We start from the raw sequence: 13,346 nt of genomic DNA, 5'->3' as shown, positions 1-13,346 counted from the left end.
TGTAGGCCAGCTGTTCAGCTATGGTTTGCCCCTAGCCTGGGAACTTCCATATACTGTAGGTGCAGCCCTAAAAAGACATAATGATAATAATAATAATAATAACTTAATACCTAGGTGTATCCATACCTTGGCAAATATCTATGAAAATCCATTTTAGGCTTGGTACTTATGTATTTCTATTTTTTGACTTTTATTCTTTCCTTACTCTAAGAGCTATCTGAACAAAGCGGGCACTATGGATGTCTTATGTACAAAACACAATTTATGGTATAATCTAATAGTAAGAATATTGTGGGGTGAAATCATATTGTGTGAGTGAGTTGGTAAGAAATAAAATCAAAGTAATACTGTACAAGCAGGTAAAGGTACAATTGGATGGCAGCTGAATGACTGGTCTCCCCATTCAAAGTGTGGGTGGACCGAAAACCTCCACTTGGTCCCCGAGCAACTGAGTGGGGCTGCCTCTGGCCCTGTGAGTGGGCTTCCCAGCGAGCAGGCATCTGCAAGCCTTTCCAAAGCCCTCCCATCGCCAAGGAAAGCTCAGGGTTGTGGGGTTGGTGTGGGAATGACAAGTGGACATGGACTGGGTTTGTATCAAGAAGTCAAGAGGAAGAGTTAATCGGTGAATTATCACTTTACACACCTCTCATCTTTCTATTAATATTTTTTAATACAAATTGACAGAATGTTCTCATGGGAGAAACTTGTCTTCTGTTAAAAAAAATGAAGTATATGCAAATAAGTGTTTCTCAGTGGAGAGAATTTTTTAAAAAATCTGTATATGAATTGCAAACTATACCTAATTTAGCTGGCTACAACAATTTTTCATTAAAGGTTAAAAATTAACACTGCTTAATAGACAACTTATGAGAGCTGTGTAGAAAATGAAATCTTTGTTCTATGTTGCTTTAAATATACTCAGATACTTGAATGTCAGTATACCTCTACCTAAACAAACATGCATTTTTTCTTCAATGAACAAATTAAATGGAATCAGTTTGGGCAAGGAGGATTTCACTAACATAATATTCAGGACTTATTTTTGAAATAGCCTAACATGATATTTTGCTTTAAAAATACGTGGTGTGTGGAGTTCCCATTGTGGCGCAGTGGTTAATGAATCCAACTAGGAACCATGAGGTTCGATTCCTGGCCTTGCTCAGTGGGTTAAGGATGCGGCATTGCCGTGAGCTGTGGTGTAAGTTGCAGACACGGCTCAGATCCTGCATTGCTGTGGCTCTGGCGTAAGCCAGTGGCTATGGCGCCAATTCAACCTCTAGCCTGGGAACCTCCATATGCCATGGGAGCAGCCAAAAAATGACAAAAAGACAAAAAAAAAAGTGGTGTGTTCTCCTCGTGGCTCAGCAGTTAATGAACCAGACTAGGATCCATGAAGACATGGGTTTGATCCCTGGCTTTGTTCAGGGGTTAAGGATCCGGCATTGCCGTGAGCTGTGGTGTAGATCACAGATGTGGCTCAGATCCCAGGTTGCTGTGGCTGTGGTGTAGACCAGCAGCTGCAGCTCCCATCTGACTCCTAGCCTGGGAACTTCCATGTGCTGTGGGTGTGGCCCTAGAAAAATAAGCAAAAAAAAAAAAAATTTTTTTTAAATATATGTGGTATACTTTAGGACTTCCCTGGTGGTGCCACAGGTTAAGGATCCGGTGTTGTCACAACAGCAGCTTGAGTTTTTCTGAGGTGTCTGAGAGCTCTTGGCTCCCCTCCCCACCTTTCCTGAGGAGACCCTGAGATCAGAAGTCTGGGGAAAGGTGTGCAGTGGATGGCTGTGTGCAGGCTTGACTTATTTTGCCCTTTGTGCCCAGGCCCTGACTGGCTCAATCTGTCTGGTCTGCATTTATCCACTTCTATGAGGTTTAACACAGGGCTTCAGCACAGGTCAAGGGGAGAGCAATGGGCCTGGGTGGCACTGGGTACCCCCTTTTCTTGCAGCAGCTGTGTCCTTCCCAAGGGTGAGGGGAGGAGATGCTGAGGAGGCACTTGGGTCCTGAACATCCAAAACCACCAGATCACAGAGTGGACTTCTTCTGGGGCCCTGGGTGCATTTTCCAAGGATTCTGGGGTCCTCTAGAAGGCCTTTTCTTACACTCTTACACCTTCTGTCTAAATCCCACCTCACAAGTAGAGAAAACAAAATCACCTGCTTCTCTCCTTTCCCTTTCTTTCTTTTTTTTTTTCTATCTATGCCTGAGAAGTTTGTTTTAATTTCAGCGCAGTTGCCAATATATCCTAATTCAGTGGCCTTTTTTTCCTGGCACTGATTATTCTGGGAAGGGCTTCCACTCTCAAGGAAATTTCTTAATCTCTTCCTTGCACTGCTTCAGTCTTTCTCCTTTTACCCCTCCCCTTTTTGGTGCATAAAAGTGAGATTTTTAGGATTAGAAAATAGAAATTCTCCTCACCCTCTCCCCCATACCAACCTCACTAGAATGTGTGCGGGCAAAGCTTAGCAGATGTTGGGCCCCCTGTCTGACTATGGATACAATGTAAGTGTCAGGTCCCACCAAGCCCCACCAGCCACATGGGTCATCTTCATGGGACAACAGCCCTTCTCACCCAGCAGCGCTGAATGAGCTTTGAGCACAGCCAGCCGTGGGCATAGTTCTGTCTTCCATCTGAGAAAGAGTGTAGGGAGAAAGGGAGGCCCGGAGGGGTGAGAACTCTGATGGCTCCAGGACATCCAGAATGTGCGGGACATTAGGTTCACAGCAAGATTTCAGAACAGCAAACACAGCATAAGCTGATACCTTCTGTGTGCAATTCCACCTTCTCCATGACCTTCATCAGCCAGGTGAATTGTGAGGGGACATGGCTAAGCCTCTCTCTCTGTTTCCACATGTACTGGCTAGGATAATGGGGCCAGTACCTCAAAGCCTTTAAGAGGATTACACATGATAAATATGCATCACCCTGGGTGGAGTCTGGTGAGTAAGCATCCATGTTCTACCCATCGGTCCCCTTTCCCTCCTTCTGCATGTGGCTTCCTTTTCTCCTCCTTGTTGGGCTTGATGACATCCAGGTCTAGAAAGCAAACTGGGGCATTTATTATAAGTATGTTCTCAGAGTTCCCTTTGTGGCTCAGCAGTTAATGAAACTGACTAGGATCCATGAGGATGCAGGTTTGATCCCTGGCCTTGCTCAGTGGGTTAAAGATCCAGCATTGCCATGAGCTGTGGTGTAGGTTGCAGATACAGCTTGGATCCCATGTGGCTGTGGCTGTGGCTGTGGCTGGCAGCTGCAGTTCTCATCTGACCCCTAGCCTGGGAACCTCCACATACAGAGGGTGCAGCCCTAAAATAGCAAAAAAAAAAAAAAAAGTATGTTTTCAACCCTATCAGAAGAATTAGGAGAGACCTTTTCCCCTAATATTTATGTAAAGCAGTGGGATCAAAGCTGACAGTGACTCTGAACCATATCCCAGAGCAAGGCAGCAGCAGGCCTGCCTGCATCCCCAGTTGTCTGTGTGTATTTCCTGGAGCAGGGCTCCTTTTGTCTAATCAGAGATAACAGGTGTATTCTCACACCACAGTTCTCTTTCTGCTAGTCAACCTTTGAAAAAATCTATTGTGTTGAATCATTTGCCCAAAACTTAAGGTGTTAGCTCATAATCTTTTACTGGGCTTACCCTGAAACCCATTCCCAGCCCTGACACTTCAAAAGACAAATGATTTCATTGGGGTCTGTCTTCAGAGAGAGAATTATATCACCCTGTGACAGGGGTTGAAGCCCAAGAAGTATTACTGTTTAAAAATAAAAGGTTTAGAAGTCATATAAGTACCAGACAATATAAAGCATCAGTGTGAATGACCTATATAAGCAGAAAAATAAGTTTGTCTAGGAAAGAGTTTTCTGGATAATTCCCACAAAGAACTAGATCTTCTGTCCTTCTTCATTTTTGAATTTAGGTGTTCCTAATGATTAATAATCAACATGAGACAAGAAAGGATCTGATTTTAAAAAATCTATGCCTGAGAAGTGTAGAACTTTCTGTGGTGATAGAAAAATACTCTATCCTTCATGTCCAAGAAGGCAGCCCCCAGCCGTGTGTGGTCAGGGAGCACCTGACATGGGTCCCTTGTGACTGAAGAACTGAAATTTTAATTTCATCCAGCTGTGACCAGTGGCTAAAGAACTGGATGCTTTTCTGAGTGAAGAATATTTTGGTTTTTTCCTTTTGTCTTTGTTTTTAAGGAAGACAGTAGCAACAAAATTTAGGGATAGGGAAAAACCACTTTTCTGGGAGTTCTCTTGGTGGCTCCTGACTAGGATCCATGAGGATGCGGGTTCATTCCCTGGCCTTCCTCAGTGGGTTAGGGATCTGGTGTTGCTGTGAGCTGTGGTGTAGGTCACAGACATGGCTTGGATCCCAAGTTCTGTGACTGGGGCATAGGCTGGAAGCGATAGCTCTGATTTGACCCCTAGCCTGGGGAACTCCTATATGCTGTGGCTGTGCAACTTGCTCCCCTGAAAAACAGCAAAAAAGTAAAGAACCAATTTTCCCACAGAGAAAAGCCCAGCTGTGCTATTAATTTTTTCAAAACTTAGTTTTTCCCGTTTGACTTAGGGATGTCAGTTTTAAAAGAATATCCTATTCATTTACAATTAAGAAACAATTAACTAATAGATGAGATTCCTTTTTTTTTTTTTTGGTCTTTTTGTCTTTTCTAGGGCTGCTCCTGCAGCATATGGAGGTTCCCAGGCTAGAGGTCTAATCAGAGCTGTAGCCACCAGCCTACACCAGAGCCACAGCACCGTGGGATCCAAGCTGCATCTGTGACCTACACCACAGCTCACAGTGATGCTGGATCCTTAACCCACTGAGCAAGGCCAGGGATCGAACCTGCAACCTCATGGTTCCTAGTCGGATTCATTAACCACTGCACCATGATGAGAACTCCTATATGAGATTCTAATTAATTTATTTAAATTTAAAGGTAACACTGTTTTTCACTGACTCGGTGCTTGCTGAATTCCACGACTAACGGTCTTGCTTTTATTCCACATCTCCTCCGCATTTTCACTACAAGCATGGATTTTCATTGATTTTTGCTTAAGTACACTTTCTTTTAAACTGTGAATTCAGTAGAATGCTTATGAAATTCTCAAGTGAACTCCACAATTCCCATTCCTTCCAGAATATTTTTCCTTGCAATTGGTACCATTCTCACTAACATCAGTCAATTAACAGTGAGCCTCAAACCTTGTGATCTATGATGTTTTTAACCACCATATAGGATAAAGTACTCATGAAAAAATACATATTTGTATATATATATGAACTATGCACATACATGGACTGCCTAGGTCTAATCCACATCCTCAGTCTCATTGAATAGTCTCCAGAACAGAAAACATGTTCTGGTCTGTCTGTCTTTTCTTTCTTTCTTTCTTTCTTTCTTTCTTTCTTTCTTTCTTTCTTTCTTTCTTTCTTTCTTTCTTTCTTTCTTTCTTTCTTTCTTTCTTCCTTCCTTTCTCTTTCTTTATTTCTTTCTTTCATTCTTTCTCAATGAATTTATGACATTTGTAGTTGTACAATGATCATCACAATCCAATTTTATAGGATTTACATCCCACAACCCCAGCGCATCCCCCCACCCCCCAAACTATCTCCTTTGGAAACCATAAGGTTTTCAAAGTCTGTTAGTCAGTATCTGTTCTGTAAAGAGGTTCAGTCTGTCCTTTTTTCTTTTTTTACTTTTCTTATTACTCAAATGAATTTATCACATCTGTAGTTGTATAATGATCATAACAATCTGATTTCACAGGGTTTCCATCCCACAGCCCAAGCACATCCCCCCACCCCCCAAACTGTCTTCTCTGGAGACCATAAGTTTTTCAATGTCTGTGAGTCAGCATCTGTTCTGCAAAAAAGTTCAGTCTGTCCTTTTTGCAGATTCCACATGTCAGTGAAAACATTTGATGTTGGCGTCTCATTGTATGGCTGACTTCACTTAGCATGATAATTTCTAGGTCCATCCATGTTGCTAAAAATGCTGGTATTTCATTCCTTTTAATGGCTGAGTAATATTCCATTGTGTATATGTACCACATCTTCTTGATCAACTCCTCTGTCGATAGACATTGAAGTTGTTTCCATGTCTTGGCTATTGCAAATGAACACTGGAGTACATGTATCTTTGTGAGTTGTGGTTTTCTCTGGATAGATGCCCAGGAGTGGGATTGCTGGATCAAATGGTAGTTCTATTTTTCATTTTCTGAGGAATCTCAATACTGTTTTCCACAGTGGTTGCACCAATTTACAATTCCACCAACAGTGTACTAGGGTTCCCTTTTCTCCACACCCTCTCTAGCACTTATTGTTTGTAGACTTTTTGATGATGGCCATTCTGGCTGGTGTAAGGTGGTACCTCATCATGGTTTTGATTTGCATTTCTCTAAGAATGGGTGATGTTGAACATCTTTTCATGTGTTTCTTGGCCATCTGTATGTCTTCTTTGGAGAACTGTCTGTTTAGGTCTTCTGCCCATTTGTTGATGGGGTTGCTTGGGTTTTTTTTTTCTTTTCTAGGGCCGCACCCACGGCATATGGAGGTTCCCAGGCTAGGGGTCGAATCCGAGCTGTAGCCGCCGGCCTACGACGGGGCCACAGGAACGTGGGATCCCGGCCGCATCTGTGATCCTACACCACAGCTCACCGAGCGCCGGATCCTTAACCGGCTAAATGGGGCCAAGATCGATACCGCAACCTCATGGTTCCTTGTCAGATTTGTTAACCACTGAGCCACGACAGGAACTCCTGGGTTTTTTTTGGTTTTTTTTGTTGTTTTTTTGTTTTTTTTTTTGGTATGGAGCTGCAGAAGGTGTTTATAAATTTTGGAGATTAATTCCTCATCAGTTTATTCATTTGCAAAGATTTTCTCCCATTCTGTGGGCTGTCTTTTTGTTTTGTTTAGGGTTTCCTTTGCTGTGCAGAAACTTTTCAGTTTGCTTAGGTCCCATTTGTTTATTTTTGTTTTTATTGTCATTACTCTAAGAGGTGGTTCTGAGAAGACGTTGCTGTCGTTTATGTCAGAGAGGGTTTGGCCTATGTTTTCCTCTAAGAGTTTGATAGTGTCTGGTCTTATATCTAGGTCTTTAATCCATTTGGAGTTGATTTTTGTGTATGGTGTTAGGGAGTGTTCTAATTTCATTCTTTTCCATGTGGCTGTCTAGTTTTCCCAGCACCACTTATTGAACAAGCTGTCCTTTCTCCATTGTATATTCTTGCCTCCTTTGTCATAGGTGAGTTGGCTGTAGGTGCTTGGGTTGAATTCTGGGTTTTTTATCCTGTTCCACTGATCTCTATTTCTTTGTGCCAGTACCATACAGTTTTGATGACTGCTGCTTTGTGGTATAGTCTGAAGTCAGGGAGCCTGATTCCTCCAGCTCTGTTTTTCTTTTTCAGGATGTCTTTGGCTATTCTAGGTCTTTTGTTCTTCCATACAAACTTTAAAATATTTTGTTCAAGTTCTGTGAAAAATGTCCTTGGTAATTTGATAGGGATTGCATTGAATCTATAGATTGCCTTGGGTAGTATAGTCATTTTGATAACATTGACTCTTCCAATCTAAGAGCATGGTATGCCTTTCCATCTCTGTGTCATCTTTGATTTCTTTCATCAGTGTCTTATAGTTTTCAGAGTATAGGTCTTTTGACTCTTTATGTAGATTTTACTCCTAGGTATTTTATTCTTTTGGATGCGATGGTAAACGGGATTGCTTCCCTAATTTCTCTTTCTGATCTTTCATTGTTAGTGTGTAGAAATGCCATAGACTTCTGTGTATTAATTTTGTGTCTTGTGACTTTGCCAAATTCATGGATGAACTCTAACAGTTTTCTGGTAGAGTCTTTAGGATTCTCTAGGTATAGTATCATGTCATCTGCAAATAGTGATATTTTTACTTCTTCCTTTCCAATTTGGATTCCTTTGATTTCTTTTACTTCTCTGATTGCTGTGGCTAGGACTTCCAAAACTGTGTTAAATAGTAGTGGTGAGAGTGGACATCCTTGTCTTGTTCCTGATCTCAGTGGGAATTCTTTGAGCTTTTCACCATTGAGAATAATGTTCGCTGTGGGTTTGTCATATATGGCCTTTATGATGTTGAGGTAGGTTCCCTCTGTGCCCACTTTCTGAAGGGTTTTTTATCAGAAATGGGTGTTGGATTTTGTCAAAGGCTCTTTCTGCGTCTATTGAGAGGATCATATGGTTTTTATTCTTCAGTTTGCTAATGTTGTGTATCACATTGTTTGATTTGTGGATATCAAAGAACTCTTGCATCCCTGGGATAAATTCTGCTTGATCATGATGTACAATCCTTTTTTTTTTTTTAATTAAGGTTTCCTTTGCTGTGCAATTCTTGTCAGTTTGCTTAGGCCCCATTGGTTTATTTTTGTTTTTATTTCTATTGTCTTGGGAGACTGACCTAAGAAACATTTGTATGGTTGATGGCAGAGACTGTTTTGCCTGTTTTCCTTTCTAGGATTTTATGGTTCCATGTCTTATGTTTAAATGTTTAAGCCATTTTGTTTTTGTGCATGGTGTGAACATGTATTCTAATTCCATTGATTTTCATGTAGCTGTCCAGAAAATGGCCATATTTTAATACTTTTTCACTTCTCAGCTGGAATACTTCAATAAAGAGAGACTTCCCATCATCCACTTCTAGATACTCTGAGTTATCATTTGACTAGGAAAGTTGGAATAGGAATCTTCCCCTCTGTTTACCAGTTTTCCAAATAACGAGTTGATTTCCTAGCTTTCTCTAGGTATATTTTAGAAGTATCATTAGAAACTCACATATTTGAACATACATAATATGTTTCACTTATTTTCATTATATTCCTTATTGATGTTGAAATCATTCCATCGTTAGCCAGTGGAAACTCTTCAGCTTGGTTCTGAAGTCCTTTTGACATGCTCTTAGCAGTCCCAGATGGCCTCCTTCTGTCCAATGTGACAAGGTGTTCCAGGTTCATTGGTGTATTGCCTTCCCTGGACCTGGAATCAGTCATTTCTCCAAGAAGCTGTAATTCCCTTTGGTGGAATGGCTATTTGGAGACTACACTCTGAGTATTGGGGTGTCCCTATTCCCTCATTCCCTCAAATATGACCTTTAAAAAGGGCTTTAGTATATCCTCCCTTTCTTTTTGGCTGTGCTTACAGCATGTGGAAGTTCCCACACCAGGGTTCGATCCTGAGCCACAGCAGTGACAACTGCCGAATCCTTAACCACTAGGTCACCTGGGAACTCCATTTGGTTTTTTCATTTGTTTGTTTTGTCTTTTTAGGGCCTCACCTGTGCCATATAGAAATTTCTGGGCTATGGGTCGAATGAGAGATGCAGCTGCTGCCCTACACCACAGCCATGGCAACATGGGATGTGAGCTCCATCTGTGACCTATGCCACAACTTGCATCAATGCCGGATCCTTAACCCACTGAGTGAGGCCAGAGCTCAAACCTGCATCCTTATGGATACTAGACAGGTTCTTAACCCAATGAGCCACAGCAGGAGCTCTTTGGTTTTTAATATGAATAAATATGTTTATATATTCATAACCCCCTCTTAAATAAATGGTGGCATTTCATAGCTACTTTCCTTCACCTTACTTCTTTCATTTCACATACCTTGGCCATCACTTCATAGTATGTAAAGATATCCCCTTCCCTCTTAAGAGCGTAATAGTACTCCATTGCGTGAAGGTGCCATAGCTTATCCCACAGATCCTCTTTTAATGGACATTTGGGCTGTTTGCATCCTTTTTTATACAAATTATAAAAGCAGTGAATTTTCCAGAAGAAATGAAATGTTTGTACAAGTATGTAATAAAGAAATGACCATACCCAAAGAGAGGTCTAGTCTTTGCCCTTAGCTGGTGCAGGGTGAGTTCTAGGCCCCTAGATTGTTCTGCCTGACAGGAGTGTCTGTGTTTGCCTGGGTACATTGGGGCATGCAGTATTAATTCTGACTTATGGAGGAACCAAAGACCAGAGGTATTAGCTAGACATCTAGGAGAGGCTGGAGATGAAAAGTCAGCCATGTGGACAGTGTGTAATCGAGCCCCAATAAAAACTCTGGACATCACAGCTTCCTTCGTTGGCAGTAATCTGTACTCATTGCCATACATCATGGCCAGGAGGAGGTACCACTGTCTGGGACTCCACCTAATCAGAGGACTGGAAGGTCTGAGTTTGGACCCCTCCTGCACACTGTGCTATGGACCCTGTCCTATACACATCTTCCCTTGGCTGATTTTCATCTGGATCCTTCCCTGTAATAAACCATAACCACGAGCATAACAGCTTTCAATGAGTTCTATGAGTCTTTATAGTGAATTTCTGAACTTGAGAGTGGCTTCAGGAACTCCCACAACTTTGATTGATGTTGAAAGTGAAGGCAGTCTTGTTTCCTTCAACTTTGTACCCTGGGCAACTTCCATAACAGGAAACTAAGGTATTTTGAGAGAATTGTTTTTTTCAAAAGTGCATACTTCTGAAAGAAAGAAATCACTCAAAGTAAAGCTGTAAACAGCTTGTTATGTGAAATAATCTATAATAACGCTTTATTTTACCTATTGTTTTAATAACAGGCCTCAATTTTGTTTATACAATTCTCATCTTATAACATTTTAGGCTGAAAACCATATTTTTGGAATCTCACATGGCTTCAAAGGATACACAGCTAGCTCAGACTGGCATTCTGGCAGTAGCCCTTCTTCCTGGGGAAGAAGAAAACAAGTGATCATCTCCTCCATGAGGGCACAGGCAAGTCAGAGCTCCAGGCTTCCCAAGGGACACAGGGGAGGGGACCAGGGAGCCTTGAGGAAATAGTGTCCTCTGGGAAACAAAAGCACATAACAGCCTCCTACTGCCTCTTTTTTGTTGTTAATTGCAAGGTATTAATGGAAACCATGCCACACCACTTCCAGAAATTTCCCTTCAACAGATACTATTGTCTTCTTCATTTTTGGGCCACCCTGAGGCATATGGAGTTCCAGGGCCAGGGATCATATCTGAGCTGTAGTTACAACCTAAGCTGAAGCTGTGGCAACACCAGATCCTTAAGCCACTGCACCAGGCCAGGGATTGAACCTGTGTCCCGGCACTCCCAAGACACCACCAATCCCCTTGTGCCATAATTATTTATTGAAGTATTTATTGAATGTGCCACAAATATTTATTGAAAACCTTTTATTTTATATATACTCTATCCTATGCTTGGGAAGTATCCATGGATGAGATAAGGATTTCTACCCTGTGGAGGTGACATTCCATACAGCATAGAGAGACAATGCATAAGCATGAGGGATTAAGAGCAATGCAGAAAGTTAAAGGTCAGGGATGAGGGGGTCAGAAGGACAGGTGTGGCCAGAAGAATTAAGTAGGAGGGTCAGGGTTCATCTCCCAGAGAAGGCGGGATCTAGAGAAACACTTGAAAGGGTCAGGAGCTGGACAGGTGGGTGCTGGGGAAGGAGCCATGTGGGCTGAGGGGGTGGCTGGAACAAAGACCCTGAGGAATGTTTGAGAAATGGTGTGGAAGCCAGTGAGGCTGGAACAGAGCATATTAAGGGAAGGGGAAGGAGAAGTAGATGGCATCAAAGACTGAGCAGGGACAGGGAAATAAGTTAGAGAAAGTTTAGCCCCTGTTGTCAACCATGGCTCTTGTCTTTACCCACACAGCCTGATTTGCTGCACTGAAGTGTGAAGAACACATCTACAAAATCTCAAGGGTTTCTAGGGGATAACTGGCAAATTCTTTGGTTAAATAGGAACTTCTTTCATTTCTCTCAACTGAAACTACCCAGTCACTATTTCTCAACAGAGCAGAGTTGAGTGGCAATTCCACAGTGCCAGTAGTTCTGGGTTTATGATCCCAGGGCCACCACTTTTGAGCTGTGTGTCCTAGGACAGGTGGCTTCTCCTCTCTGAGCTCCTGTTTCCTTAACTCTAAGGTATAGATGGTAACCAGTACCTGTTATGGGCCTAATTGTGTCCCACCACCCCCAGTGCATATGCTGAAGTCCTAACCTCCCTGCACCTTAGGATGTGACCCTATTCAGAGTTAGGGCTTTTACAGAGGTCATTAAGTTAGTATGGGGTCATTAGGGAGGATTCTAATCCAGTATGACTGGTGTCTTTATAAGAATTGGAAATTTGGGAGTTCCTGTCATGGCTCAGTGGTTAATGAATCCAACTAGGAACCATGAGGTTGGAGGTTTGATCCCTGGCCTTGCTCAGTGGGTTAAGGATTCAGCGTTGCCGTGAGCTGTGGTGTAGGTTGCAGACGTGGCTCAGATCCTGCATTGCTGTGGCTGTGGTGTAGGCTGGTGGCTACAGCTCCGATTAGATCCGTATCCTGGGAACTTCCATATGCCATGGGAGCAGCCCTAGCAAAGACAAAAAGGCAAAAAAAAAAAAAAAAGAATTGGAAATTTGGACACAGAAATACACAGAAGGAAAAAGTAAACTATGTGAAGATACGGGGAGGTGAAGACAGACATCTACAAGCCAAAGAGAGGAGCCTTAGAGGAAACCAACCTGCCAACACCTTGATCTTGAACTTCTAGCTTCTAGGACTGGGAGAAAACAAATTTCTGTTGTTGAAGCTCCCCAGTCTGTTGCACTTTGTTATGGACATCCTGGCAAACCAGAACAGTGCCCCAAACAGTTGTTACAGGGTGCGATTTCTGTTAACTGGTTTCTAAGGCCATACTTCTTCTTCTTCTTCTTTTTTTTTTTTTTGGCCTTTTTGTTTTTTTAAGGCTGCACCTGTGGCATATGTAAGTTCCCAGGCTAGGGGTCAAATCATAGCTGCAGCTGCCAGCCTGTACCACAGCCACAGCAACACCAGATCTGAGCCTCATCTGCAATCTACACCACAGCTCATGGCAACCCTGGATTCTTAACCCACTGAATGGGGCCAGGGATCGGACCCACATCCTTATGGATACCCGTTGTGTTTGTTACCTCTGAGCCATGACAGGAACTCTGTAAGGTTGTGCTTTCTAAATTGGAGTCCTTCTTACCCTGCAGAGGTGTATTCTCCCCACCAGCAGAGATGCTGCCAGGAACAGGCATTTTCAGGCATAATTACCAGAGTTTTAATTTTTTCCATTATAGAAAATATTTTTTTTCATTAAACAGACAAATCTACTATTTAGATTCCATCCCACATCCCTGTTGATTTTACCATGTGCAAACACATAAAAGTAATGTAGAAATACAGTGAAAAATGAAACCTTATTGCAAAGCGTAAAATTAGAGGAAAATGTCCCTCTCCCTTCATGTTTCTCCCCCCTGTTGTTTCTGCTGTGTGCTCAAAGGCAAAC

Source organism: Phacochoerus africanus, chromosome 5, assembly GCF_016906955.1.
Source record: "Phacochoerus africanus isolate WHEZ1 chromosome 5, ROS_Pafr_v1, whole genome shotgun sequence".
NCBI lineage: Eukaryota > Metazoa > Chordata > Mammalia > Artiodactyla > Suidae > Phacochoerus > Phacochoerus africanus.
The sequence above is the reverse complement of the archived record's forward strand: the minus strand, read 5'-3'. Positions refer to the sequence as shown.